The sequence below is a fragment of the Bos indicus genome, chromosome 4, assembly GCF_029378745.1.
Source record: "Bos indicus isolate NIAB-ARS_2022 breed Sahiwal x Tharparkar chromosome 4, NIAB-ARS_B.indTharparkar_mat_pri_1.0, whole genome shotgun sequence".
In the NCBI taxonomy this organism is placed as follows: domain Eukaryota; kingdom Metazoa; phylum Chordata; class Mammalia; order Artiodactyla; family Bovidae; genus Bos; species Bos indicus.
The window spans coordinates 55,518,746-55,543,660 of NC_091763.1; the positions used below are offsets into that span (position 1 = coordinate 55,518,746).

A 24,915-nucleotide genomic window follows, 5' to 3' on the forward strand; every position below is an offset into this window, starting at 1 on the left:
TACAAGTTAATTCTTCCACAGATTTTTTTCACACTTTAAAATACTTTTATATACTTAAACACACAGAAAATTTTAGTATAAGATAATCAATACTCACATAATCACAACCCAGAATTAATAATACGCTAATAACTGTTTACTATCTTTGCTTTATATTTCTCTTTGCTGCTACTGCTAAGTCGATTCAGTTGTATCCAACTGTTTGTGACCCCATAGACGGCAGCCCACCAGGCTCCCCTGTCCCTGGGATTCTCCAGGCAAGAACACTGGAGTGCGTTGCCATTGCCTTCTCCAATGCATGAAAGTGAAAAGTGAAAGTGAAATCGCTGAGTCGAGTCGGGCTCTTAGCAACCCCATGGACTGCAGCCCACCAGGCTCCTCCGTCCATGGGATTTTCCAGGCAAGAGTACTGGAGTGGGGTGCCATTGCCTTCTCCAATATTTCTCTTTAACTATTGTTAAAAAAAAAAAAACCACTCATTCCAGACTTTGAGTCTTTCTTTGAGTCATTCTGCTTCCTTTCATCTCAGAGAAAACTATCCAACTCATCTAGGTTTCTATACTTTCTTATATTCATTACCATATTAAATTTGCATTGCAGAAGATTGATTTATATATATATATATAATAGTCATGCTGTACTTTGTAAAGACAACACTTTATTTTTTTTAAATCTATCAGATTTGAAATATTTTAACACACTTAAAAAGCAAGTTCAGGCTTTCTCTGCATCTATTGAGACCTAGATGTCCATCAGCAGATGAATGGATAAGAAAGCTATGGTACGTATACACAATGGAGTATTACTCAGCCATTAAAAAGAATTCATTTGAATCAGTTCTAATGAGATGGATGAAACTGGAGCCTATTATACAGAGTGAAGTAAGCCAGAAAGAAAAACACCAATACAGTATACTAACACATATATATGGAATTTAGAAAGATGGTAACAATAACCCTGTATACGAGACAGTAAAAGAGACACTGATGTATAGAACAGTCTTATGGACTCTGTGGGAGAGGGAGAGGGTGAGAAGATTTGGGAGAATGGCACTGAAACATGTACACTATCATGTATGAAACGAGTCGCCAGTCCAGGTTCGATGCACGATACTGGATGCTTGGGGCTGGTGCACTGGGACGACCCAGAGGGATGGTATGGGGAGGGAGGAGGGAGGAGGGTTCAGGATGGGGAACACATGTATACCTGAGATGGATTCATTTTGATATTTGGCAAAACTAATACAATATTGTAAAGTTTAAAAATAAAATAAAATTTTAAAAAAATAAAAGAGAAAAAGAGAGAAAAAAAAAAAAGGCAAGTTCATTAATCTCTGAGTACCTGAGAAAAACATGGGTTCTCTATTTGCTGTAGTCAAGAGCCATATGTATTAGGTCTTTTATATCTATTAGATCAAGCTTGTTAATTGAATTCTTCAGACTTTCTGTACCTTGAAAATTTTTTTGTCTCCTTGATTTACTAGTTACTAAAAAGGCATGCGCAAATCTCCTGCCATAACTATGGATTAGTCAAATTCTTTTTATAATTCTGTCAATTTTTTCTTTAAATATACACTTTTAAACAATTTTTTCCCTTGTGAAGAAAACTTTTAAGACTTACTCTCTTAGCAACTTTCAAATATACAATACAGTATTGTTAACTATCATCACCATGCTGTATATTACATCCCCAGGTCTTATTTATTTTAAACTGGAAGTTTGTACCTTTTGAACACCTTCACCTTTTCAATATTTAATACTAAAATATTTAAATATGCTTCAAATATTTTGAAGCCATGATATATAAAGTTTAATTTTATTCTTTATTGATAGAAGAGTCTTTTTACTTTGTATGTGACACCCCTTTTTGTCCCTATTAATAATTCACATGTTAAAACTTTTTTATTAATCAAAATATTTATTTGGCTGTTACTTCCTGGTATGTTTTTTTTCCCCAAAATGTATCTTACATATCTGGGTCACTATATAATATTTTGTGTCTAATACAAATGGAATATATCTAAAAAAGGTCTGAAAAATTTGAGTCTCCCTTTTACATATGTGAATTTAATCTATTTTTATAATGATTTATGGTATGTCTTATCCTATCTCCACTATCTTCTTTTGTGTTTTATTTTAATAATGATTTTTATTTGCTTCATTCTTTTTCTGCACTTGTACTGAATTACATGTTTCTTCTTTATTGTTCCCCTTCATTTTTATTGATTAGAAATAGATTTAGTAATATATTTGTTTTTATTTGTCCATCTCAGACTGAGCGACTGAACTGGACTGAACTGAAACAATTCTTTCAGTCTGTTTCATAAATCTGAAATTTCATTTTATCAAACCTGTTTTCAAACATTTTTTTCTCTCCAACTCTCTATTAATTTATAACTCATATATAGGTCTTCTCACTCCATATTCCCATGTCTTTTTATTTCTTCTTCCTATTTTCCAACACTTTTCTGTGTTGTATTCTAAATATCTTCCTCTCTTCAACTATAGCTAGTCTTTTCTTTGTCATATATATTATTATTTTAATTTCAAAAATCACGCATGTTTAATTTCTGAAATTTATATTTTGGTATTTTAAATTTTCCCTATACTTTTTCCATAATGTTCTGATTTTGTCTAATAATTGATTTTTTTTATTATTTTTAACACATGGAAAATAACCCTTTGGTTATTTCATACAGATTTTTCTTGGCATTTAAACCAAGCCATTTTGTACATATGTTATCATTTTGCACATATGCTATCATTTCTTCCTATTATATATTATTATGTTTTGTGATGTCATTCCCTGAGTGCTATTTCCTGGGATATCTATGGGGAAAAATAGTCTCCTACATTTATCTGAAAAAGACTTCATATTTAGAATGTGTAAAAAACTGTATACATCAAAATAAGACAAAAAAAGACACCAAATTTTTAAGAACTAACTATACAAAACATGATATATAAGTGGCCAATAAACAAGAAAGCATCATTACTCACAGTTGCTGCAGCTAGAGGTCTATGAGGCACATCTAATGGCTGCCACAGTTCACCACTTATGTCACTTCCACAGGCAATTCTTCCTGAGGAGAAATACAAAAAAAGAAAGTTAATGGTATGAACCACATCCCTGTAAAACCAATAAACTCAGGGCCATATTGCCATGCATGCTCTTCTTTATATGGTATTCATTCTAAATTACCTCACCTGTAGCTATCACTTCTGTTGGCCTAAGTGATGGGGTGATGCAAACTTTCAAAAAAGGTCATTAATGGAAAGAAATGACAATCCAACAGAATGGGAGGCAATATTCTCAATACATGAAACTGACAAGGCTTATATTAAGAATATATAAAGAAATTCTACAAACTAATAAGAAAAAGACAGATAACTCAATAATAAAGTAACATACTTCAATCAAATACTTTTTTTAAAAAAAGGCATACACCCCAAAGGCCAATCAGTCAGTTCAGCTCAGTCACTCAGTCATGTCCAATTCTTCACAACCCCATGGATTGCAGCATGCCAGGCTTCCCTGTCCATCACCAACTCCCAGAGCTTACTCAAACTCATGTCCATTGAGTCAGTGATACTATCCAGTCATCTCATTCTCTGTTGTCCCCTTCTCCTCCTGCCTTCAATCTTTCCCAGCATCACGGTCTTTTCCAATGAGTCAGTTGTTTTCATCAGGTGGCCAAAAATTTGGAGCTTCAGCTTTGGCATCAGTCCTCCCAATGAATATTCAGGACTTATTTCCTTTAGGATGGACTGGTTGAATCTCCTTGCAGTCCAAGGGACTCTCAGGAGTCCTCTCCAACACCGCAGTTCAAAAGCACCAATTCTTCGGCGCTCAGATTTCTTCATGGTTCAACTCTCACATCCATACATGACTACTGGAAAAACCATAACTTTAACTAGATGGACTTTTGTTGGCAAAGTAATGTCTCTGCTTTTTAATATGCTGTCTAGGTTGGTTATTGCTTTTCTTCCAAGGAGCAAGCATCCTTTAATTTCATAACTGCAATCACCATCTGCAGTGACTTTGGAGCCCCCAAAAACAAAGTCTCTCACAGTTTCCATTATTTCCCCGTCTATTTGCAATGAAGTGATGGGACCGGATGCCATGAACTTAGTTTCTGAATGTTGAGTTTTAAGCCAACTTTTTCACTCTCCTCTTTCACTTTCATCAAGAGGCTCTTTAGTTCTTCTTCACTTTCTGCCATAAAGGTGGTGTCATCTGAATATCCGAGGTTATTGATATATCTCCCGGCAAACTTGATTCCAGCTTGTGATTTATCCAGCCTGGTATTCTGCATGATGTACTCTGCACATAAGTTAAATAAGCAGGGTGACAATAAACAGCCTTGACCTACTCTTTTCCCAATTTGGAACCAGTCTGTTGTTCCAGGTACAATAAACATGTATTTGTTGTTCCAAAGGCCAATAAATATATGAAAAAGTAATCAACTCTTTAGTCATTAGAAGAATTAAAATTAAGTGTACTATGAGATACCACTCCCCACATACCAATAAGACTAAAATGAAAATAACAGACATTGCCAAGGATTAATGGCACTGTGGAGCAACTGGAACACTCCTACACTGCTGATGGAAGTATAAATTGGTACAGCCACTATGGGAAACTTTCTAGCAGTATCTATTAATACTGATCTTTTAAGTCTACTTTCAGGTATATATTCAACAGAAATGATACATATTTTTCCTAAAACATATCATAGTGTAACTATCTATAATAGCCCCAAACTGAAAAAAAATATCCATCATAATACAATGGATAAATAAATAAAGTCATATTTTTATATGTGCTATTTCAGTTATTCACTGTTGTTTAGCAAACTACCCTAGAACTTAGTGGCTTCAACCACGATTTATTATTTTTGAAAATTTTGTAGGTTGGCCAGGAGGTTCTTCTACTAGTCTCATCTAGATTCACTCATGTGGTTACAGTCATCTGATGTCTCACCTGAATCTGTAGGTCCCAGATGGCCTCTGGAACATGGTTCTGGTTGTCAGTGGGTAACCTCTACTCTCCCATCATGGATAGACTTTCATCTACAGTAGGCTACTTTAGGCTTCTTCACAGCATGGTAATAAAAGGACCTAAGAAGGCAAGAGAGAAATCTGCAAGTGTTCTTAGGGCTAAGCCCTAGAACTTACATAACATAATTTCCACCACAAACTATGCCAAAGCATTTATAAGACGAGCTCAGATTTAAGACACTGAAGGAATAGTCTCCTTTTTGTAAAGGAGAAGCAGCAATAACACATTGCAGAGGGGCATGAACACAGAGAGGCCTGATTTATTGGGAGCCATCGTTACAGCAATCTACCACAACCAATATACAGCAATGAAAATGAATCAATTACTGCTGTAAGCAACAACAGGGATGAACTTCACAATGTTGAGCAAATGATGCAAGTCACAAATATATATAACTTGTTACATTTATATAAAATGCAAAAATCTGCAAAACAAATACATGAAAGAGTCCAACAAATATATCTGTGGTGCTATTGATGTTTTATTCCTTGACCTATGTAGTCATCACATGTGAATTTTTACTTGTGATCATTTATTGTTTTGTTCTTTTGATTTCTGTAATTTTCTATACATTTGTTATACTTCAGGAGAAATTTTATAGACCAAAATAATAACCAAAAAAAAGCATTTTTAAAATAATGGACACAAATATTCTTTAATACCATTCAAGTAGTCCTAAAATATGAACTGATGGATTATTCATTTTACTGCAGCAAGACTGAGAAAGAGTCGAAGGCTGTGGGAGTCAGTCTTGGGGAAATTTGTCTCTATTCTCTTTCTACCTTATTTTGCTTAAGCCTCTACATTAAGGATCAGTTTCCTGGTCATCACTTCTTTTTGACATGGTGATTATTTTCCTCTGCTCACACTCCTCCATTTACTACTGCTGATCCTGGCTAAGGTAATTATTTCTAGGAGATTATTTCTTATGTCTTCTTGTTTATCTACCTTAGATAGTGTTCTAGTCCCAGAACTTCAGTCCTGCTTATCTAAGGAAGTAAAGAATATTTTTCATATTTTTCCTGGCAAGTCAGGTCATTTAACTCTGCTAAGCCCCAGATAATCATGATGGTGTGATCACTCACCTAAGCAACAACAGTCAGACATCCTGTAGTGTGAAGTCATCTGGGCCTTAGGAAGCGTCAGTACAAACAAAGCTAGTGGAGGTGATGGAATTCCAGCTGAGCTATTTCAAATCCTAAAAGAAGATGCTGTGAAAGTGCTGCACTCAATATGCCAACAAATTTGGAAAACTCAGCAGTGGCCACAAGACTGGAAAAACGTCAGTTTTCATTCCAATCCCAAGGAAAGGTAATGCCAAAGAATATTTAAACTACCGCACAACTGTACTCATCTCACACACTAGAAAAGTAATGTTCAAAATTTGCCAAGCCAGGCTTCAACAGTATGTGAACCGAGAACTTCAGATGTTCAAGTTGAATTTAGAAAAGGCAGAGGAAAAAGAGATCAAATTGCCAACCTCCATTGGATCATAGAAAAAGCAAAAGAATTCCAGAAGAACATCTCCTTCTGTTTCATTGACTACGCTAAAGCCTTTAAATGTGTGGATCACAACAAACTGTGGAAAATTCTTCAGGAGATGGGAATATCAGACTAACCTTACCTGCCTCCTGAAAAATCTGTTTGCAGGTCAAGAAGCAACAGTTAGAATCGGACATGGAACAATTGACTGGTTTAAAATTGGGAAAAGGAGTACGACAAGACTGTATATGGTCACCCTGATTATTTAACTTATATGCAGAGTATATCATGTGAAATGCTGGGCTGGATGAAGCACAAGCTGTAATCAAGATTGCTGGGAGAAATATCAATAACCTCAGATATGCAGATGACACCACATTTATGGCAGAAAGTGAAGAGGAACTTAAGAGCCTCTTGATGAGGGTGAAAGAGGAGAATGAAAAAGCTGGCTTGAAGCTCAACATTCAAAAAAGAAGATCATGGCATCTGGTCCCACCACTTTATGGTGAATAGATGAGGAAACAACAGAAACAGTGACAGACTATTTTCTTGGGCTCCAAAATCACTGCAGATGGTTACTGCAGCCATGAAATTAAAAGACACTTGCTCCTTGGAAGACAAGCTATGACCAACCTAGAGAGCATACTAAAAAGCAAAGACATTACTTTGCCAACAAAGGTCCATCTAGTCAAAGCTATGGTTTTTCCAGTAGTCACGCATGGATGTGAGAGTTGGACTATAAAGAAAGCTCAGCGCTGAAGAATTGATGCTTTTGAACTGTGGTGTTGGAGAACACTCTTGAGAGTCCCTTGGACTGCAAGGAGATCAAATCAGTCAATCCTAAAGGAAATCAGCCTTGAATATCATTGGAAGGACTAATGCTAAAGCTGAAGCTCCAATATTTTAGCCACCTGATGCAAAGAACTAACTCATTGGAAAAGCCTCTAATGTTGGGAAAGATTGAAGGCAGGAGAAGGGGATGACAGAGGATGAGATGGTTGGATGGAATCACCGACTCGATGGACATGAGTTTGAGCAATCTCTGGGAATTTTTGATGGACAGGGAAGCCTGGCGTACTGCAGTCCATGGGGTCGCAAAGAGTCAGACATGACTGAGCAACTGAAATGATTGACACTTCATGATTTCAATGAGATTTAAATGTGATTTAAATGAAATTTTCCAGAGGTTCCCCCATTTAGTTTGCCACCATATTGAGTCACTTTTCTCAGAAATGCAGCTTCTTGCAGCTTTTTCCTAAATGGGTTCAAATCATTTTGTATATAAGCAATACTGTGCAGAAGTTAACATTGTAGACTTTGGAATCTAAGTGTCTGGCCTTGACCTTAGACAGATTACTCTCCTGTTATCGGCCTTAACTTCCATGTTTATAAAATAGAGATACCTCCTGTTAATTGCCTCTGTGCCAAAATCTACTGGGCTTAAGTAGTTCTTTTAAAGAGGAGATGATATCCCCCAAACACATCTATGTGCCAAAACCTACAAAGAAGGTTTCAAGTATATGTCAATTGTATTCCCTGAAACTTACTTAATTATACATAAACCATTATTTCAGTATCAGCCTGATTATCTCTTCTTAAATATGAGTTCATGAGAACTGGCCTGGAAGCTAGCTATCAGTCAACACAGGAATTGCTTTTTATGCTAAATCTTTTATTTTCATTGAAGTTTAGAGTTTACAAATAATTAGTTGATTTTAAACTTAAAATATTATTAGGTAGGTAGGATAGATATTATTATCACTATTAGACCAGAAACCTGAAACTTAGAAAGCTGAATTTACTCAAGCCAGTAAATTACAGAGCTGAAACTCAAATCCAAGTTGTCTGAGTTCAGATCCAGTGTATTATGGTCAACTGTCTCCACAAAGATGGAGACATGCTACATGTTAAATGCGATCCTCTAATGTATCCAGACTGTAATCACAGAATGTCATCCCATCCTTAAGTGACAGTAGATTTCCTTCATAGGAACCTCATCAAAATCATGATTCCTCTTCCCAGAAAAACCCATATTAGTTGTCAGCCACATGTGCAGACACACACATGCACACACACACGCACACACACGTCACATCATTTTGCAAGTAGTTAAAAGAGTTTTAAGGATGCTCTGAACCACAAAGCCAAGTCTAGAGAAATGTCTCCCTTACTCGAATAGCCAAAGCAATCTTGAGAAAGAAGAATGGAACTGGAGGAATCAACCTACCTGACTTCAGGCTCTATTACAAAGCCACAGTTATCAAGACAGTATGGTACTGGCACAAAGACAGAAATATAGATCAATGGAACAAAATAGAAAACCCAGAGATAAATCCACGCACATATGGACACCTTGTCTTTGACAAAGGAGGCAAGAATATACAATGGATTAAAGACAATCTCTTTAACAAGTGGTGCTGGGAAATCTGGTCAACCACTTGTAAAAGAATGAAACTAGAACACTTTCTAACACCATACACAAAAATAAACTCAAAATGGATTAAAGATCTCAACGTAAGACCAGAAACTATAAAACTCCTAGAGGAGAACATAGGCAAAACACTCTCTGACATACATCACAGCAGGATCCTCTATGACCCACCTCCCAGAATATTGGAAATAAAAGCAAAAATAAACAAATGGGACCTAATTAAACTTAAAAGCTTCTGCACATCAAAGGAAACTATTAGCAAGGTGAAAAGGCAGCCTTCAGAATGGGAGAAAATAATAGCAAATGAAGCAACTGACAAACAACTAATCTCAAAAATATACAAGCAACTCCTACAGCTCAACTCCAGAAAAATAAATGACCCAATCAAAAAATGGGCCAAAGAACTAAAAAGACATTTCTCCAAAGAAGACATACAGATGGCTAACAAACACATGAAAAGATGCTCAACATCACTCATTATCAGAGAAATGCAAATCAAAACCACTATGAGGTACCATTTCACACCAGTCAGAATGGCTGCAATCCAAAAGTCTACAAATAATAAATGCTGGAGAGGGTGTGGAGAAAAGGGAACCCTCTTACACTGTTGCTGGGAATGCAAACTAGTACAGCCACTATGGAGAACAGTGTGGAGATTCCTTAAAAAACTGGAAATAGAACTGCCTTATGATCCAGCAATCCCACTGCTGGGCATACACACTGAGGAAACCAGAAGGGAAAGAGACACGTGTACCCCAATGTTCATCGCAGCACTGTTTATAATAGCCAGGACATGGAAGCAACCTAGATGCCCATCAGCAGATGAATGGATAAGAAAGCTGTGGTACATATACACAATGGAGTATTACTCAGCCATTAAAAAGAAAACATTTGAATCAGTTCTAATGAGGTGGATGAAACTGGAGCCTATTATACAGAGTGAAGTAAGCCAGAAGGAAAAACACCAATACAGTATAATAACGCATATATATGGAATTTAGAAAGATGGTAAAAATAACCCTGTGTACGAGACAGCAAAAGAGACATTGATGTATAGAACAGTCTTATGGACTCTGTGGGAGAGGGAGAGGGTGGGAAGATTTGGGAGAATGGCATTGAAACATGTAAAATATCATGTATGAAACAAGATGCCAGTCCAGGTTCGATGTGCGATACTGGATGCTTGGGGCTAGTGCACTGGGACGACCCAGAGGGATGGTATGGGGAGAGAGGAGGGAGGAGGGTTCAGGATGGGGAACACAGGTATACCTGTGGCGGATTCATTTTGATATTTGGCAAAACTAATACAATTATGTAAAGTTTAAAAATAAAATTAAATTAAAAAAAAAAAAAGAAATGTCTCCCTTATAGATGCTGATCCTGTCCTCCAAGGCTGGTTTTATAGGAGCTTTACTATGTACATTTTGGTTATAGTGCTATATATGTTTTATTTTCAAATTCTTTATCCAAGGCACATATCTTTATTTAAAAATATTTAAATATGCATATAAGTGATTTGGTCTACATGGTAAAAAAGAAATTTAAATGAAATACTCAAGAGTTCACTTCTATTTTCCTAGAAGCTATCTTAACACATTATGGTTTCTTATCATGTTACAGAATTGAATTGAATTGTTAAATAATAGTTATATATTTGAATTTAATTATATATATATGCAATATAATGTGCAATCAAATTGCCAACATCTGTTGGATCATCAAAAAAGCAAGAGAGTTCCAGAAAAAACATCTCTTTCTGCTTTAGTGACTACACCAAAGATTCTGACGGTGTGTTTCACAAAAAAATGTGGAAAATTCCTAGAGATGGGAATACAGACCACCTGATCTGCGTCCTGAGAAATCTGTATGCAGGTCAAGAAGCAACAGTTAGAACTGTACATGGAACAACAGACTGGTTCTAAATCAGGAAAGGAGTATGTCAAGGCTGCATATTGTCACCTTGCTTATTTAACTTATATGCAGAGTACATCATGCAAAATGCCAGGCTGGATGAAGCACAAGCTGGAATCAAGTTTGCCAAGAGAAATATCAATAACCTCAGATACGCAGATGACACCAGTCTTATGGCAAAAAGCAAAGAAGAACTAAAGAGCCTCTTGATGAAAGTGAAAGAGGAGAGTGAAAAAGTTGGCTTAAAACTCAACATTCAGAAAACTAAGATCATGGTGGCAGGTCCAATCACTTCATGGCAAATAGACAGGGAAATAATGGAAACAGTGAGAGACTATTTTTGGGGGCGCCAAGATCACTGCAGATGGTGACTACAGCCTTGAAATTAAAAGATGCTTGCTCCTTGGAAGGAAAGCTATGATCAACATAGACGGCATATTAAAAAGCAGAGACATTACTTTACCAACAAAAGTCCATCTATTCAAAGCTATGGTTTTTCCAGTAATCATGTATGGATGTGAGAGTTGGACTATAAAGAAAGCTGACTGCTGAAGAATTGATGCTTTTGAGCTGTGGAGTTGGAGAAGACTCCTGAGAGTCCCTTGGACTGCAAGGAGATCCAACCAGTCCTTCCTAAAGGAAATCCATGCTGAATATTCATTGGAAGGTCTGATGCTAAAGCTGAAACTCCATTACTTTGGCCACCTGATGAGAAGAACTGACTCATTGGAAAAGACCCTGATGCTGGGAAAGATTGAAGGCAGGAGGAGAAGGGGAAAACAGAGGATGAGATGGTTGGATGGCATCACTGACTCAATGGACATGAGTTTGAGTAAGCTCTGAGAGTTGGTGATGGACAGGGAAGCTGTCTGGCATGCTGCAGTCCATGGGGTTGTGAAGAGTTGAACACAACTGAGCAACTGAACTGAACTGAATGTGCAATGTGTTAGTCACTCAGTCATGTCTGACTCTGCGACTTCATGGACTGTAACCTACCAGGCACCCCTGTCCAGTGAATTTTCCAGGCAAAAATACTGCAGTGGGGAGCAGGGCATCTTTCTAACCCAGGGTTTGAAACCAGGTCTCCAGCATTGCAGGCAGATTCCTTACCGTCTGAGTCACCAGGGAAGCTGCATACACATATTTAATTACTTCTTCAAATCACTTAGATCAGATTTGAACAAACACTTCTTGAGCAAACTCTTAACAAAATATTTTAATATCTTAAAAGTATGTGTTCATGACCCTTTCGGTCAATTGAGTGACTGACTAGTTTCTGATCAATATCAAGTATGCATGTGAACATTAACGAGAATGGTAAAAGAGGCAAGGGCTCAAACTCTCAACCATGGCTGCACTTCTGAACCACCTGGGGGACCTTTTAAAACGCTTTATTCTGTGGCTCCAGTTTCAGGAATTTTGATATAATGTATAGAGTATGACCTGAACAATGGGATTTTTTTTAATCTAGTTAAGTTTGTACAAAAGTTAACAATCACTGCCCTAATGTATTTGTTTTCCTCCAGAATGGGACAATGCTCAGAAAGCACAAGAGATAATATACTTATTATATTATTATGATCTATCAAGCTAGGATAAATTGAGATTATTTTGAGGAGACGAGCTGAATTTAACTGAAGTATAGCTGATCAAAATGATAAATTCAGCCTTTCTAAATCAGTTTTCATTTTTTCTTATTATAAGTCATATATAATATATAAGCTCTGACTCTAGAAACATGCAGCTACATGCTGATGACATAGTCAATGTAATTAGCCTTTCTACCATGCCTGAAGAATCATAAGCCATGATTTTGCTTAATCAGAATCATGGAATGTAGTATCTGGAAGCCTCACCTGAGCTGTGATGCACTCGCTTATTCTTAACATATCACAAGATGTCATGTATACCAAGTTACATTTGTGAATCATAGTTTAATAAACCCTATCAAAGGTTTCATTAAGAAAACTTCAAGGATGAATTTCTGTCATCAGAGGAACTTTCAGGTTTTTTTGCACCAGATCTAGAGGCTTAGGGAGCTGGAATACTGCTGCTGCTGTTAAGTCACTTCAGTCGTGTCCGACTCTGTGCGACCCCATAGACGGCAGCCCACCAGGCTCCATTGTCCCTGGGATTCTCCAGGCAAGAACACTGGAGCAGGTTGCCATTTCCTTCTCCAATGCATGAAAGTGAAAAGTGAAAGTGAAGTCACTCAGTCATGTCCGACTCTTAGCAACCCCATGGACTGCAGCACACCAGGCTCCTCCATCCATGGGATTTTCCAGGCAAGAGTACTGGAATGGGGTGCCATAGTGAAGGGGAAAAAAGAGAAGAAATTTAGAGGAGCCCAGGGAATATGGGGCCAGCCTAATAATTATAAAGTCATATTTTAATGGTATTTTTCCTGGAAATCTCTTCCTCCTACACCCTCATTTCAGGAAATGCAACATAAACAACTGAAGACGGGCAGTCACCTGAGGAGCAAGAAGAGGAGAGTTGGGAGGATGGTTTCAGGGCTGACTCCTATTAAATTACCTTGTGACTCTCTCCACTCCTGCATTTAGCCAATGCAGTATAACAAGCAGAACTCTACCTGAAAAAACTGGGAGCAAAGACCTATCTCTGGAGAAGCTTTAGCTTTTAAAAGTAAACGATTAGATAAAAATGGAGTCAATGGGAAAAAATGCAAGTACATTATCATTTATTGTAGGCCTCCATTCTTTTTCCCTTCCTTCTCCAGACTCTCCCATAATGCTAGTTTAATGATGCAATGTTTTTCTTAAAATTTGGTGTTTTATTCAATGATGGGCAACAGATATCCCCCTTCCCCTAAATTAAAGTATACTCCCAAGCTTAGAAAACTGATAAAAATAATTAAGAGAAAATACCAAAGACTATAAAATAATCAATGTAGTAATTATGATAATGTGTCTGCATCCTGCCTGAAATGTTAATAACTATGTCTTAATAGGAAGAACTAACATTTATGAGTACTTAAGGGACGAAGCATATTTTAATAGTCAAGTTTATGGAAACAGGAAGTATCAATAGAACGGTGATTACTAATGGCTGAAAAGACAAAGAAATGGAAAGTTGCTATTTAATGGATATAGAACTTCAGATTTGAAAAAGTTCTGGAGGAACTTTTCTGATGTTCTGATGGAGTTACATCACAACAATGTGATGTACTTAGGGACGGCCCAGAGGGAGGGTATGGGGAGGGAGGAGGGAGGTGGGTTCAGGATGGGGAGCATGGGAATACCTGTGGTGGATTCATTTTGATGTTGGGCAAAACTAATACAATATTGTAAAGTTTAAAAATAAAATAAAATTTTAAAAAAAAGAAAATATTTAAAGTGATAAATTTCACATTATGTATTATTTACCACAATAAAAAGTAAATGTAATTTCAAAAAATATATAAAAGTGATTAGTAACTGGCAGAGTCAAGAGTTAGGTTGTGATTCAAAATCTCACATTCTTTTACTCTGAATTCCCCTGTAAGAACTATTCCCTAAATAATAGGTAATTAAACATTATCATGATCACAAGCCCATTGCAATCATGCATCAGCATTCCTTTGGGGGATGACAATCAGGAATAAGCATCAACCCTGGAAGGATAAAGCCTGAAGAACCAGTTTCTATCTGGCCATATTTGAACCCAGTTTCCAAGGGAAAACATCACAAGAATCTTTCTTTTAACACTGAAAACAAGTGTCCCATATGGCATGATCACAAAGAATGGTTCACTGACTTGACCATTTTATTCCCTTTTATAATGATTACTTATTGTCATAGAGACATAGCCACTGCAAAGTAATGCTTGGTAGAACACAGCCATCTCCAGGTAATGAGGCCTGAGGACATGCCTCACTCATGTGGTGAGAAAAAAGTAATTCTAACAGCGCTACACTCTAACCAATACTTTTATCTGTCAGTATTGTTACAAGGAAAGTGGAAACCAAATAAAGGATAATTGTCCATTCTCAACAGGATGTGACAACTTTCATCTGTGATCATTTTTTTGCAGGCAATAGCAAGACTTCCCAAACAAACTAAATGAGGAATGATTATGATGGAGAGATGATGTTAAGGCCTATGTCTGAGTTTCTCCCAGAAGCTGTATTAATTGCTGTAATATAAACCTGTGGCACAATGTATTCTCCACTGATACCACCCACTGATCTCCAGGCCTGTCTGCGAGATTTCCACTAAAAGCCAAACAGTGACCTGAATAACTCATTGAGTTGTACAAGATTAGTCCAAATTTAAATAAAGCTTATATCTGGTGAAGTTAAAATTTAAACTGTTAATAGACTCACTACATATTGAAGTTAAAAGACGCTTACTCCTTGGAAGGAAAGTTATGACCAACCTACATAGCATATTGAAAAGCAGAGACATTACTTTGCCAACAAAGGTTCGTCTAGTCAAGGTTATGGTTTTTCCTGTGGTCATGTATGGATGTGAGAATTGGACTGTGAAGAAGGCTGAGTGCCCAAGAATTGATGCTTTTGAACTGTGGTGTTGGAAAAGACTCTTGAGAGTCCCTTGGACTGCAAGGAGATCCAACCAGTCCATTCTGAAGGAGATCAACCCTGGGATTTCTTTGGAAGGAATGATGCTAAAGCTGAAACTCCAGTACTTTGGCCACCTCATGCAAAGAGTTGACTCATTGGAAAAGACTCTGATGCTGGAAGGGACTGGGGGCAGGAGGAGAAGGGGACGACAGAGGATGAGATGGCTGGATGGCATCACTGACTTGATGGACATGAGTCTGGGTGAACTCCGGGAGTTGGTGATGGACAGGGAGGCCTGGAGTGCTGCGATTCATGGGGTCACAAAGAGTCGGACATGACTGAGCGACTGATCTGATCTGACATACTGAACTCTGTAAGAACTATAAATACTTTTAATAAAAGAGAATTTGCTAGAGATAAATATTAATCTAGGAATAAATTTCTAACCCATAGCATCTAAGGGTAAGGTGCATCTCAAATTTATCCCCCAAATTTGTAGATTAATAAAAGTTGTATTTTGGAGACCTGGGGAGAAGGGAGCTGGTGTACCCACACCACTCATGCTTAAAATATTTTGTTGTATGATTAGAAAGCAAGGTGACTTTTTCTAGCAGGAGTGGCAAGTATATTTCAAATAAGATTACTTTTTGCAGGGAAGCTAAGTATTCAGCCAGCCTTGATGGAGTCCATTTTAGGAGACAGAGGAAAGGATCTGCAGGTTCTAATTACCAAGCCAAACTTCTTTATATATCTCACAGGGTTATCAAAAGATTGTTAAACAAATTAATGGTATTTTATCGACTTTATATACATTCTATTTCCACATCATTTTTGGATTTGAAGGTTCACTGAGAGTCCAACATGGATCACTCTGACTTCTGCATGTCACCAGCAGAGTTTCAGTGACCTCAAAGATTATTCTATGTTAAAAGCATCATTGACTATGCCAAGGATATGGGGTAATTGATCATGACTGAACAATATGAGTGCTATTCACTGCTCACATTTTCTTCCTAATTTAGAACTTAATCATTTGAAAACAATTATATCACTTGGGGGGAAAAATGACTCCTTTAAAAAAAATGTATTCTATCAAAAACTGAGTCCAAGCAATGCACAATTTCTCAACAGATCTTTCTCAATAGATACTAGGACCATACTTGTCAATGGTGCTGAATTGTATGGACATATCACATCACTGGAAAAAATGTGATTCATCTTCAAGTTGTGTCAGTATGTGTTGTATTTAACAGGATGAATAGTCCTAGTATACATATACTAGGGCAGAAACGGAAAGTGCCATTAAACAGAGCTCACAAGTCTTATTTTTACAGGTCTCCCTGAGGACAGAGAACATTCCTATTTAAGGTTATTCATGCTATTTCTACCACAGCCCCAGTAAGTCAAAACACTGAAGGAGTCCTGGAGTCAGAAGTGCACCATAATAAGGAGAGGCTTACCATTAGGGAATATACCAGACTCCCCCACAGAAGGTGTGCTTGTATACAGGCTACAAATTACTTCTCACCAGTTCTTTGAAGATTGGGAAATACTGGGATCAGAGTACAGAGGCTTATATCACCCTGGGCTCAGCCCTTTCTTTTTAGAAGACCTTTGTTTTCACCAAGCAGCAAATATGAGTTTTCATGATAGAGCCCCTGATGCGTGGCTTCTGAAAGGTGCCCTGCTGTGGTATCTTGGCTGGTTGAAAGCTTGGTGTTCTGTAGGGTCACTAGAGGACCCTGAGCTAACTGAGAGTGTAAATCAACTGAATTGTCTGACCCTTGGCATGTTCCAGAACATCCACAGAGGCCTCAGCCCTTGCAGGAACTGGTACAGCATGATTCTCTTAGACACTCAGGTATTTTGGTATCAGATAAGCATAAATATCATATATTTGAACCAGCAGAACAGTTAGACCTGATGTGATGCAGTTAAGAATCTGCCTTGCAATGCAGAGGATGTGGGTTTGATCCCTGGTCAGGAAACTAAGATATCAGACGCCTCAGAGTAACTGAGCCCGAGTGCTCTAACTACTGAGGCCCTGTGCCACAACTAGAGAATCCATGCACCACAGTGAAAAATCCAGCATGATGCAACAAAGATGCCGGGTGCCACAACTAAGACCCGAAGCAGTCAAATAAATAATTAAATATTTAAAATAATAATAACAAAATAATAGTAATAATAGTGTTAGTGCCACTATCCTAATATGACCATATTATTTTCCACATGATGGTAATTTACATAATTTATATATTAATAATTCACACATTTCAGTATTGTTATATTTCACTCAATATTACTCATTTTCAGTACTTTTCAGTAGTATTCATAATTATAATAATAGCTTCATGATATGCTATTTTCCTTCAAGCTTCTCTTTTTGAAAATGTTGTCTCTTTTCTGATATGGTTTTGAAATATGGATCATGTACTCTCTTTTTATGTTTTAGAGTGAAATGAAAGTTTTTATCACTGAGATTAATATGATAAATCTTATCATTGAGATTAATATGACAAATTTATAGAATGTTAGTCATTCTATAAATATTAATTCATAACTATATAATCAAGCACACATTTTAAAAAATATCCTTTATTTGAATTTTTTTAATTAGAGCCTTTTTCCTTTTCTGAAACTCATTCTCCTACTTCAAATTTACTACTTTGTACAAAGGTTTGTATTTCCATATTAAGTTTTTTTATCTTTTATGTTCTGCTTTTGTTTTCACAGGTAAGTGAATTAGAAATAATATACTTCCTTCATATCATGGTCATTTCAGCAACATTATCTCATCATACACACAGATGCACCTTTTATAAAAAAGGATGGTTCTTTAATATTGTAATCATACATCCATTTTCAATCAACCTCCTTAATCAAAAGTTTTCTTTCTCCTTCTTCATTTGACTCATCTACCTACTTCAATTTAATTTTTTTCTGTAGTTCCAGATAAATTTCCTTTAGTAATATCAACAAAAAAGATATTTATATCATAAGTATTCTGAATGGTTGTAAGTCAGAGAATATGTTTTCGTAGACTTTACCTATGAATAATAGCACAGCTGAAGAGCTACGTTAGAATACACTTTCTTCCCTTAAAGGTTTTAAAGTTATTATTCCATTTTAGCTTTAATTGATGCAGAGAAGAAATCCCAACTTTTTTTACTTAGGCTCCTATGATGGTCATTTGGGTTTTTTCTCAATAAAAGCGTGATGATTGTATATTTAAAGTTTAATGATTAAAGAATATACATTGCTGTAGGGATGTTTACATAACTATTTTCTTAAGGGCCCATATTAGACAATTTCATAAACTTATCCCAGCTGCCAGGAAGAAATTGATTGATGAGCACAGATTATTTACCAAAAGTGGCAGGGATTACAATAGAAACTGAGAACTATCTTCACCATATTATATATACAAGGCTGTAGTTCTTTGGGTATATGAATATATTTTCACAAATGCTTTGCATAGTTTGATAGCTTCTTTTATTCTCAAATTTCTATTCATTTCTTCCATTTTTGTAAGACTGAGGAAATACCTTCAGAGAAGTGGAAGCCTAAGCTTCCTTTTTTGTCATGAGTAATAAAGATAGACCTAGAAAGTAAAAGCAAGGGTGAGCCACTGGGTTACAAGGAAGAAATGGTCCAGCTGTTAAAAGGCCTCATTGATTAAACCATCCATAAATGAATAGACCAGTGCTTCAAGGTCAATGCTTTGTGTCCCAGACACATTGTCATAGGCAGAAATGATTTTTTTGATGTCAACTTAGCTTCTGCTGATTTTTCTCCTCTACTTAGAAAAGAAGCAAGAATAGACAGGCTGCTTTAAAGGCTGCTACAGTCACTAAATTCCCCTAAAATAGCCTTTAAAACCCACACATACATACTTTCTTTTCCTCACAAAGAAAGTCTGAGCCAAGCACAGACAGATTTCTGAATAAGAGAAGAATACTACTTTTCAGTTGTATAAGAGAACATGCACTGCCTTCTTCTGCCATGAAACTGATTAAGGAGCACAGAGACCTCATAAGGTAACTGAGAAATTCCTCCACACTTCAGATGAAAAGTCTTCAGTGTCACTTCAATGATTCTCTAAAAGTCTTGTAAATTCCCTAAGAACTATGTTAAAACCTAAATATTAAAGTAATACACTTTCTGAATGTTCTCAGACTAAGATTTCAAGCAGCAATTATAAAATTTCAAGCAGATTTTCAATTCATCTAATCTCCCTTAGCCAGCACAAGTCTTACAATAATATAGATATATCAAGCCAAAATATTTATTAACCTAAATCATTTCAGTTCAGATCAGTTCAGTCGCTCAGTTGTATCTGACTCTTTGCGACCCCATGAATTGCAGCACGCCAGGCCTCCCTGTCCATCACCAACTCCCAGAGTTCACTCAGACTCACGTCCATCAAGTCGGTGATGCCATCCAGCCATCTCATCCTCTGGCGTCCCCTCTCCTCCTGCCCCCAATCCCTCCCAGCATCAGAGTCTTTTCCAATGAGTCAACTCTTTGCATGAGGTGGCCAAAGTACTGGAGTTTCAGCTTTAGCATCATTCCTTCCAAAGAAATCCCAGGGCTGATCTCCTTCAGAATGGACTGGTTGGATCTCCTTGCAGTCCAAGGGACTCACAAGAATCTTCTCCAACACCACAGTTCAAAAGTATCAATTCTTCAGTGCTCAGCTTTCTTCAGAGTCCAACTATCACATCCATACATGACCACAGGAAAAACCATAGCCTTGACTAGACGGACCTTTGTTGGCAGTTATGTCTCTGCTTTTGAATATGCTGTCTAGGTTGGTCATAACTTTCCTTCCCAGAAGTAAGCGTCTTTTAATTTCATGGCTGCAATCACCATCTGCAGTGATTTTGGAGCCCAAAAAAATAAAGTTTGACACTGTTTCCACTGTTTCCCCATCTATTTCCCATGAAGTGATGGGACCGGATGCCATGATCTTCGTTTTCTGAATGTTGAGCTTTAAGCCAACTTTTTCACTCTCCGCTTTCACTTTCATCAAGAGGCTTTTGAGTTCCTCTTCACTTTCTGCCATAAGGGTGGTGTCATCTGCATATCTGAGGTTATTGATATTTCTCCCAGCAATCTTGATTCCAGCTTGTGCTTCTTCCAGTCTAGTGTTTCTCATGATGTACTCTGCATAGAAGTTAAATAAGCAGGGTGACAATATACAGCCTTGATGTACTCCTTTTCCTATTTGGAACCAGTCTGTTGTTTCATGTCCAGTTCTAACTGTTGCTTCCTGACCTGCATATAGGTTTCTCAAGAGGCAGGTCAGGTGGTCTGGTATTTCCATCTCTTTCAGAATTTTCCACAGTTTAATGTGATCCACACAGTCAAAGGCTTTGGCATAGTCAATAAAGCAGAAATAGATATTTTTCTGGAACTCTCTTGCTTTTTCCATGATCCAGCAGATGTTGGCCATTTTATCTCTGGTTCCTCTGCCTTTTCTAAAACTAGCTTGAATATCTGGAATTTCACGGTTCATGTATTGCTGAAACTTTATATATGTATATTTCCCATATCCTCTGCTCTTTCATGACTCAGTAGCAACTGAAGCTCTCACCAGAGCAGAAACAGAGATTTAAACATCTTTCTAATCTTGGCTGAATTCAATTTGTGGGGAAAACACTGTGATTGGAAAATATGAGTAAGACGAAGCAGAGGTAACTAGACCCAGAGAAACTCAAGAGAGAAAGGAAGTCTAATAGAAGAAAGAGACCTTCAGCTACAAGATTCAAAGTGTGAGAGGAAGAAGTTCAGTACTTGGATGAACTTGAGGGTGAACTGCTTCCTAATCTTTGCCTGGGAACCCCTCAATGTCTTGGAGATCTGGATACTTTTAAGTGCTAGACAATGATGATATGAATGCCTTTATTAAGATGGCAGGCAGTTTGACGTGAAAAACTTTTCCCGGTCAAAGTAGGTGGAAATCAATACCATTTGGCAGTCTTCCTCCATACTCTCAAATATGTATTCTTCAGAGCTGAATTTTTATTGCATATAGTAGTAGTAGTAGTAGTAATAGTAGTAGTAGTAGTAAAGTCGCTAAGTCGTGTCTGACTCTTGCGACCCTGTAGACTGTAGCCCGCCAGGCTCTTCTGTCCATGGGATTCTCCAGGCAAGAATACTGGAATGGGTTGGCATTTCCTTCTCCAGAGGATCTCCCCAACCCAGGAATCAAACCCGGGTCTCCTGCATTGCAGGCAGATTCTTTACCGACTGAGCTATGAGAGAAGCCCTTTATTGTATATATTGTATATAGATTTTATTAATTTTTTTAATATAATAAACACTTCTTCTCACTGTTAAATTTTTTTACTAAATAGCATTCTTAATGGTCATATACCATTCCATCCCATCATTTACTATCACTATCCCTGTACTTGATTATTAATGAACATAAAAGGCTGCGATGAATATTTTAATACATAAATACTGAAACACTTCTCCAAGGTAGGACTTTGGAAATGTAATTGCTGGATGAGAATGTTTATTTTTATGACTTTTACTGCAGATTGCCAAAACGTTTTCTAGACAAGTCTTAAGGAATTATTTTCCCACCACGATTTATGTGAATGACCTTCTCATCCACCAGCATAAGCAATAAGTACCACTTTCTTTTAATATTTATTTGATAAGTTAAAATGGCATTTTTAGTCTTAATTTACATTTCTTTATTCATGAGATTAAACATTTTTCTTGTGTTATCTGTACCCATATCCTTTCTCACATGACTTGTTTCTGTACTAAAAAAAAATCTTATATGTATTCATTTGAAAGTATCGTGTATTAAGGGATAGAAATCCTTCACCTATTTTTTTTACAAATATTATCCCTTTTATTGTTCAAACTTTCATCTTATGACAGTTTGACACTAAAGAGTTTTTTAATCCCTTGATGTTTTCTCCTTTTGATTCCTCCCATTGTATACAGAGATCAAATAAGTAAATACCTCAACAATCTTACCCATATGGAGATCAAATAAATAAACACCTAAATCAAGTAATAAATTTTGCTTTGTTTTTTTATTTTATAACTTAATTTCCCAAAATTTTGATGTATTACCATTAATATTACTGTATAATAAACCATACCAGGGAAACTTATCTCTGTTCCAAGTAGGGTAGTGGGTCAGCAGGGAGAAACATGACCAAGATCCTCTTTTCAAAGGACTGGCTATCCAGCTATAAGGTATGCTATCAGCTCCTTCAGGGTCTGCCTCAGATACAGAGAGTTGCTTCATCCGAGGTCACATTATTTACAGAACAGCTCACATTTGATGACTGAGCAAGGCAGGAATATGAAGGAACAGCCATCTCAGATTGACCAGGACCAAATCTGATGGGCAAAATTCACTGTAGACCTTCACACAGGGTTAGTAAAGACTTTTATTGAAGTTAAGATTCTCTGCCAATCCTGCTGTTGCCCCTCCTTATACAGATGCTGAAGTCTACTAACTATTTATATCAACAATTCCATCTCAGTGCTTGCTTCCAGAGAAACTAACATGCAGTAGGCAGCTCAACTGACTGTTGGAAGATCCCTTTTCAAGATGGTTTACTTTTATAACTGGTAAATTAGGGTGGCTGGCCTGATGTGGGTTTCTTTTTGGGCTTTTGGGCTTCTCCTAGCATAATGTCTTATTTTTATAAAGGTACAATTTGAAAATGTGTATTATTTTTTTATGAATTGCAAAGCTGGGTTGATATTTCTTATTTGTGTATCAAGTATACTATCCAAAACCTCTCTATATTTTTTGGCTGGCTTGTATAAAACAAGGAATTTCTACTCTTTAGCTTCAGAGTTTATTTGATATGTACATTCCCCACTAATGAAACCTATCTGATGACAAAGTGAGCCCTTTTACAGACTATTATAAACTATGATAAAACTCTGTGCTTGTTTTAATTTTTACCAGTTCCATAATTTATTTAAAATTATTAACTAAATAATAGTTTTAATGAGTTAATGGCAGAGAAAAAATATTTTATTTCATTTCATATTGTATTTAATATTCAACATAAATTTTCCACAAGAGGTATATTAATTTTTTAAATTGTTACACATCTTTGAAATCCCATAGCATGTATAACTGAAGTTAATGAATATTTAGCATCATAGCTGCATACAGGTTGATAGTATGGGAATATATTACTGTTCTTAACACTACCAGAGGTATTACAAAGACAGGGAAAAGTCACTCTTCTTCACAAAGCAATGTTTCCTCTCTGTAGTGATTGTCACTTTTTATGGTTAAAAATGCAATGGATACATCATCTGCACTATAACCAATGCACTTGGGAATCTGAGAGCTTGGCTTGTGGATGAATGCTGCCATTATTTATAAAGAGACTTAATGGGCACAGTATTTTCAAGAATCTTTCACGGAAGACTCTCAAAATTAAAATATCAATTGGGTTTTTACTTCTTTAGCTTACAACGTATCTTCCAAGCTACCTCATGGAATTATGCCATTTTATGAGATAGACGTCAAGCCTAAATGTTGCCTACTATACTCCTTTTTAACAAAGCCTAGGGAAAATGCTCTATTTTTGAAAAGCACCATGTTGTTGACTCATGGAGACTCTTGTAATTCATTATGACTTTTAGATGTTTTTCTGAGATATTTGGATATAGCTCATTACTCACTTTAAAGTGGTTTTTGTCCTTTGAGTGTACTAGTAAACGTCCTTATATTTGTTTCTTGCTCATCAAGATCTTCTGAATACTGTTCCTAGTCTCCAGGGGCCTGGTGCTTCTGCCCACCACCACCCCTACACTCCACCCTACCTTATCACCAAGATGTTCTTTCATGTAAAACTTAATGAAGGTGCTGACTGTGAGAGAGTCAGCCTAACAATACCTTTGAAGTACCTGCTGGGTACATAGCACAGTATTCAAGTTAAAGGAAAATACAAAGGAAACAAATGATACAGCTCAGTTCTTTTAAAGGTTGTACTTGACATGAAGAGAATGACAGAAACTGAAGCATATTTTTCCAGGGCAACCGTTTCCATTGTGTCCAAGTACAGATTTCAAGTGAAAATTGAGCATATGTTAATGATAAAAAACTAACGAGATCATATGTGACCTATCAGGGGAGGTCCTAATGCATGTTACTGATGGGGTTATTAAAACTGGAGAACTAATCCCTGAAAAAAAAAAAAAAACTATTTATCAAATCACCTTCCATTTTGACTCTGAACAACGAGTTTCAATCCTTTTTATCTAAAGCCCAAGTAACTGTGCACCTATAAAATTGTTCTTCAGGATTTTCACATGCTATAGATATATGTTTTTTATATATATATATATATATATATATATATATGTTAAGCAAAATCACATAACAATTGAGAGAATGTTCATATAATATCCTATACAAAGAAAAATTATATAATATTGAGACATTCTATAATACATAACTGCAATTTAAACATTCAGAATGTAAAAAAAAAAAAAAAAAAAAATC

General features: G+C 36.6%; 1 long non-coding RNA gene across 1 annotated transcript in view; it reads right to left on the minus strand.

Moving 5' to 3' along the window:
* Positions 1 to 1,096: 1,096 nt before the first annotated feature.
* Positions 1,097 to 24,915, minus strand: part of LOC139182715 (uncharacterized) — a 114,485-nt gene continuing 90,666 nt past the window's right edge. Inside the window, exons 2-3 of the long non-coding RNA XR_011566246.1 lie at positions 4,984 to 5,120; positions 1,097 to 3,082 (exon numbers count right to left, since the gene is read on the minus strand). This is a non-coding gene — a long non-coding RNA (uncharacterized lncRNA). The remainder of the gene's footprint in view (positions 3,083 to 4,983; positions 5,121 to 24,915) is intronic.